Source organism: Arachis ipaensis, chromosome B09 (assembly GCF_000816755.2).
Source record: "Arachis ipaensis cultivar K30076 chromosome B09, Araip1.1, whole genome shotgun sequence".
In the NCBI taxonomy this organism is placed as follows: domain Eukaryota; kingdom Viridiplantae; phylum Streptophyta; class Magnoliopsida; order Fabales; family Fabaceae; genus Arachis; species Arachis ipaensis.
This window is the reverse complement of record NC_029793.2, coordinates 118349891-118356995: the sequence shown is the minus strand read 5'-3', so window position 1 is coordinate 118356995 and position 7105 is coordinate 118349891.

Here is a 7105-nt window from a genome sequence, read left to right as displayed (position 1 = left end):
AGATAGCTATTCAATTATTTTCATATTTTATATAGATTTTTAATGTTTCATCTCTATACTTTAGTTACGTCATTTGTTTGGTACCTAATAGTGGTATCAGAGTCAAATGTTGCTGATTAATAATTTTATTTTTCTGCTTCGAGTTACTACGTATTAAAAAAATGGCAGTAAAATATGAGATTTAAAAATTTAGTGGGAGTAATTTTTTTTTGTGAAAATTGAAAATAAAAGTAATTATGAGGAAAGAAAATTACGTGGCAGCAATTGAAGATAGACCCAATGGGATTACAAATAAAAATGGAAGGAGATGGATTACAATCCTGTTGCAAACCTACATTTGGCACCAAGTGTTTCAGTTTTGTCAAGTGTAATAAAAAATAAGACAACAAAGAAAATTTGGGATGCTTTCACCAAATTATATGAAGTCAAGTCACTTCACAACAAGATATTCTTAAAAAGAAGACTTTATACTCTTCGAATGAGTGAATCTACATCGGTAACGAATCACATCAATAATCTAAATATGCTATTTTCCCAACTTTCATCATTAGATTACAACATAGAAGAAAACGAATGCACCGATCTTCTATTTCAAAGTCTACTAGATTTATATGACCATCTCATCATTAACTTAACTAATAATATTTTGACCGTTTATCTTTTCTTTGATGAAATGGTTGTTGTGATTCTTGAAGAAGAATCCAGGTGCAAGAATAAGAAAGATAGATTAGAGACCTTAAAGCAAGCAAAGACACTGTTGATGACGAGAGGGAGATTAGTAGAGTGTTGTTCCAGTGGGAGCCAAAATAGACCAAGGTCACGAAGAAAGAAGCAATTTAATGCTACAATTGTGACAAGAGAGAGCACTTGAAAAAATATTATCGGAATAAGAAAGGTATAGAGAAGGTTCTAAAAGGATCAAATTCTTAAGGATGTGTTGTGAGTACCTCTGATGATGGAAAAATCATGTATAGTGAAGCAATCTAAAGGCAGTAAACAGCTCATTGATGTTTGGATTGTTGATTCAAGAATAACCTGTCACATGAATCCTCATCGTGATTGGTTTTGTACATATGAACCTGTCATGGAAGGTTCTGTGTTCATGGGAAACGATCATGCCTTAAAAATTGTTAGAATGGGTACTGTCAAAATAAAAATATTTGATTGTTTTATTTGTTCACTTCAAGGGGTAAGACATGTAAAAGACTTGAAGAAGAATTTATTGTCAATTGGGCAATTAGATGAACTTGGTTGCAAAATCTATATTGAAGGTGAGATCTTAAAAATTGTTAAAGGTATTCTTATGGTAATAAAAGCAGAAAAGATTATAGCGAATATATACATGCTTATGGGAGATACTTTACAAGAGGCAGAGGCATCCGTTGCTTCAGCAAGTCAAGAAGAAATGATGTTGACATGGCATTATAAATTGAACCACATATCAAAACGAGGCTTAAAGATTTTTGTAGAATGTAATCTCATTCCCAGATTCAAATTAGTAAGCTTACCGTTTTGTGAGTACTACGTTACAAGCAAGCAACATAGATTAACGTTTGGTAGATCGACTGCTCGAAGCAAGCAGATACTAAAATTGATTCGTTCTGATATATGAGAGTCACCGAAGATATCCCTAGGAGGAGAAAAATATCTTGTATTATTTATTGATGATTACTCTAGGAGTTTATAGGTGTATCCGATCAAGAAGAAGTCAGACGTGTTTGCAATATTCAAAGAGTTCAAAGCAAAGTTAGAACTTGAATCTGGAAAGAAGTGTTGGGAATAAGTAGTATGACCACAATCCAATCAATCACGTGTCAAATAATTTGTTATTGTTATTATATTAAAATGTTAATATAATAACATCCTTGATTAAATTTAGAGATTTATTATTATGATAGTGATCATAATATCAACATATATATAATGGTCTTCATTGGATGAAGATTAATAGATCTCATTTATTAAATTATATATATATATATATATGGTGCATATAGAGATATGACCATTGAACTCACTCACTTTGATAATTCCTAATGGTTATAATTACCGTATATTTGTCAATAGGATATTCTCAAGATGAACATAGTAATAGAGTTTCCTTTGACCTGCGACTATCATAGTAATTAACAATGTATTTATTATATTGATTCCGGACACCTAATACCCTAGGGTGCTAGTTGAATGGATATTGGGTATAATTTAAATACTTGTAGAATTAATGATTAGTCAATAAGAAATCCGTCAACTCTCGACAAAGGGTTTGAGCTCTATGATTATAATGACTGAGATGAATAAAACCTTGGCCAAGGGATTGAATGAATGAAGAAATGAGTTTCTTAGGTCATTCACAGTTTATTATAATAATGGTAACAAGTTAGAGTTTGACAATTAAACCATACTCTAAGGGTGTGTGTGGTTTAAGTATTACTTTGTTACAAAGATTCCATTCTCATGGGAATTAAAGATACCCAAGGAGAAGGTGGAAATTAAAATGATGGTATTTTGATTCCTTGAAATCAAACTTGCTTAGGAATAGCTTTTTAAACTTTGAACCAAACATGACAATATAATATTCCCATCTTAAAATTCCTAGGAATTATTTTATAATTCCTCAACCACACACACCCTAAGGGTTAACCAAGAGCTGGAAAGATGGAAGGAATTATACTTTGTTCTTCTAAGGTTCTTAGTAAAAATATATTACTTCATACTATCAGATCATTGAGAAGTGTTGCTAGATGCCAACCTTGATTAGTAGATTTAGTATGACTAATTTACTACCTGCTTAGTATTGAACCTACGGGGTCACACACTAACGAGTGTTCTAATCTTTGATGTAAAATTATTTAATTATTATTTTGATTTGATCAAATAAATAATTATATCAATTCAAATGAAATATTATTATATTCTTTTCTAGCACCAAGAATATAATAATAATATGATAATTGAGAAAATTAAATGAGATTTGAGAATAATTAGTTATTCTATTTCTAAATTTGAATTCTAAATTTGGATAAGATCCTCATCGATTCTGTTTCAAATCGAGTTATGATATGATTCATGAATTTGAAAGATTCAAGTTTAAAATAAAAAGATATGTTTTAAATTTGAATTGAGATTCAAATTTAAAATCATTAATATATATATATGTATGTATGCCAAGAGTAGAGGAAAGTGACATAGATGAGAATAAAACACAAGAGTTTTATTCCTTTATCTCTACACACATAAACGTATGTGAGCCTGATTCTTGGAGAAGAATTTTATGGCGTGCAAAGAGTTGCAAGAGGTTTCTCAATTTAGATCAGATATCCATTGGTCAAGGAGTTGATAGCAAAGGTTGGTCTCGGTGTGGATATGCATAGCGCCTTCGTACCATCGAAGGAGAAAAAGATTTTTACTAGCGCACCCAGGTATTTAGATCTGATCTACTATATATTTATTATTAGAATAAAATTTAGGCACAAAAATAGATCTTTAGGATTACCTTCTTTTCTTCCGCTGCGTGTTATGAACACATGGTAATCCTTCAAGAAGATCAAATATTTAAGGATAGATAATAGAGGACAATGTGTTGGTGGTGATTTTCTAACATTTTTCAAGTAAGCAGGTTTTCAATGACAATTCACAGTTGCATATACGCCTCAGCAAAATAAGTAGCAGAGTGAATGAATAGGACTTTCATACAAAAAGCACGAGCTATGTTACGGACTACATGTTTAGCCAAGTCACTTTTTGTTAAAACTTGTTATGTGATAAACTGATCACCATCAACCTCGATTAGGTTGAGGACACCAATAAAGATGTGGTAAGGCAAGTCACATAATTATTCTTCTTCTTTACATTTATTTAGTTGTTCTGTGTACGTGATGTATAATTTTCAGGAAAGAACAGAGCTGGACCTAAAGTCTAGAAAATGTATATTCTTGGGTTATGCTAATAGTGTTAAGGGGTATTGCGTGTGAGATCTCACTGTCCGCAAAGTAGTTATCAGCAGAGATGTGATATTTGTAGAAAATGAATTACAAAGAGAACAAGAAAATTACGGCACTATTAAAGAAATAGTTATTAGAAAATTATTAATTTTCTAATCTATTTATGGGTAATAGATATATCAATCATAATCATAGAATTAAGCTATTTAACATTAAATAACTTATATAATGGTGATCTCATTTATTGTCATAAATGATAAATTGAATAAGTCATTGTTACTTTTGATTTGGAATTAAATAAGATTAAAACCAGATATACTATTTTATTTGGACTTTATGGTTTAATGGATGCCACACTCAAACATAAATAGTAACTTTAGGATTTTGGTCTCCAGCACATCAAAGCCACCTACGTAACTCTTTTCCCAATAGAGGAGTTATCATTCAGCCCTATTAGGAATACAGAAGGCTTTGGTTGAGAAAGATCAAAGAACCAAACTCCTCTAATCATGCTTATGAATTCAGGTACGCTTCTGCTCTCAGTTATATCTTTCTCAATGATTTAACATGGATAGTCTTGGGGTTAAGAAATTCTACGCTTCTGCTCTCAGTTATATCTTTCTCAATGATTTAACATGGATAGTCTTGGGGTTAAGAAATTCTAAGAATTTTCAACAATAGTCACTGTTCAAATCGATGAGAAATGCAGAGAAGGTGATTTTCCTGAAGCAGAATCAGAACACGAAGAACAAGAACCAGAGGTCAATGACATAGAAGTTCATCGATCCACTTGACAAAGAAAAATACCATGATAGCAGTCAAATTATGTTTTGGAAACCTTGATGCATGTTGTCTTTTGATAGAAGAAGGAGAGCCAATAATTTTTATGGAAGCTATGCGCAATCGAAATGCTTCTATATGAATGACAGCAATACAAGAAGAAATCGAGGCATTACATAGGAACCATACTTGGAAACTTGTACTTTCAGCAGGTCGAAAAGCTATTGATAACAAATGGGTTTACAAGATCAAGTGATATAGTAATGATCTGGAGGAACGATATCATGCAAGATTGGTTGTCAAAGGATATGCTTAGAAGGAAGATTTTGACTTCAATGATATATTTTTTCAGTAGTGAAACTAACTACTATCAGAATAATTTTGGTTGTGTGTGCTGTATTTGTTTTACATCTAGAGCAATTAGATGTAAAAACTATTTTTCTTCATGGAAAACTTGAAGAAGAGATATATATGCTCCAATCGAAAAATTTTAAAGAACAAGAAAATGAAAATTTGATTTGCAAGTTAATTAAATCTTTGTACGGTCTAAAATAGGCTCCAAGGTGTTGCTACAAAAAATTTGATTCTTTCATTATTAGCCTTGGATATAAGAGACTTAGTTCAGATCATTTTACTTATTACAAGAGGTTTGGTTATAGTGATTTCATCATTTTGCTATTGTATGTGGATGACATATTGGTGGTAGACTCCAACAAAGATCAAATCCAATCATTGAAGACACAATTGGCTAGGGAGTTTAATATGAAGGACTTAAGACTAGCAAACAAGATTTTAGGGATGCAAATTCATCAAGAAAAAAATGATAGGAAGATTTAGCTATCTCAAAAAAATTATTTGAGGAAGATCTTGCAACACTTCAACATGCAAGAATTTAAGACAATTTCAATCCCACTTCCTATCAATTTTAAAGTATCCTCAGGTATGTCCCTTAGTAGTGAAGCAGAGAGAATGAAAATGGCTTGAGTACCGTATGCATCAACGGTGGGAAGCCTTATGTATGTCATAATCTGTACAAGGCCAGATATTGATCAAGCAGTTGCAGTGGTAAGTCAATTTATGACAAATCCCAATAAAGAGTATTGAAATATTGCTAAGAAGATCCTAAGATACATCAAATGGATCTCAAATATTGCATTATATTTTGGAAGATCAAAACTCATTGTCAATAAATATGTTGATTCAGACTTTACAGGTGATCTTGACAAACAAAAATCTACTACAGGCTATATGTTTGTACTTGCAAGAGTCGCTGTGAGTTGGCTATCTAAGTTACAAACTGTTGTAGCTCTATCTACTACAAAAGTTAAATATATAACAGCTACACAAGCATGCAAGGAAGCTATTTAGATCCAAAAGTTAATGGAAGAACTCGGGCATAAACAACAAAATATTCTTGTATATTGTGACAGTTCGAGTGCCTTGCACATTGCAAGGAATCTTGTCTTTCATTCAAGGACAAAATATATTGGAGTACAATATTACTTTGTTCGAGAAGTAGTAGAAGAAGGGAGTGTGAATATGTAAAAAATTCATACTAAAGATAACCTAGCAGATGCTATGACAAAACCAATCAACACTAATAAGTTTGAATGGTGTAGATCCTACTATGATCTACTGGATACATGAGTAATATATATAGATTTATAAAATTTACCAAAATTAACTTTAAGTGGGAGATTGTAAATTTAGTAATAATTTTATAGAAAAGCAAAAAAAAAAGGAAAGAAAACTAAATAATGAAAGGAGAAAAATACTCTTTGGTAATAAATATCAAATTTTGATGGTGGAATGAGAGAAAGACTAGCAACCTCATGTTATGGGTTATTTACGTATCATAGATTTGCTTATAAATTAAAAACTTCCTCATATTATTTTTATCAAATCCATCCGATAAGAGCAATAGAAACATCTTAGTTTCTTTGAGATTTTTCTCTTTTTTTTAAGTGATATTCTCCTATCTATTTAGAGATAAGTGTATTCTCCTTTTGTCAAGAGGGAGTGTTATTGTAATCTCTTTGTGATAAAAAGAAATTATAATTCCCAAAAATAGCTATTCAGTTATTTTCATATTTTATACAAATTTCTAATTTTTCATCTCTATACTTTAGCTGCGTCATATGTCTGGTACCTAAGATCATCTCACCTCACTTCACTCCTCCTCGTTGCACCATTGTTCTACTTCTCTCTTTCTCGGTCTATCGTCGTTCGTCATTCATTGTGCTCACCACTGCTCCTCGCTAACCGCTTCTCTTTGCTCGTTGCTGCTCCTTGCCGCTTATCCCTGCTCCATGCTTACATCCTCACCGTTTTGTAGTGTCTTTCTTCTGTTTATGTTTTTCCAATACAGATTTTCTTCTGTTTCA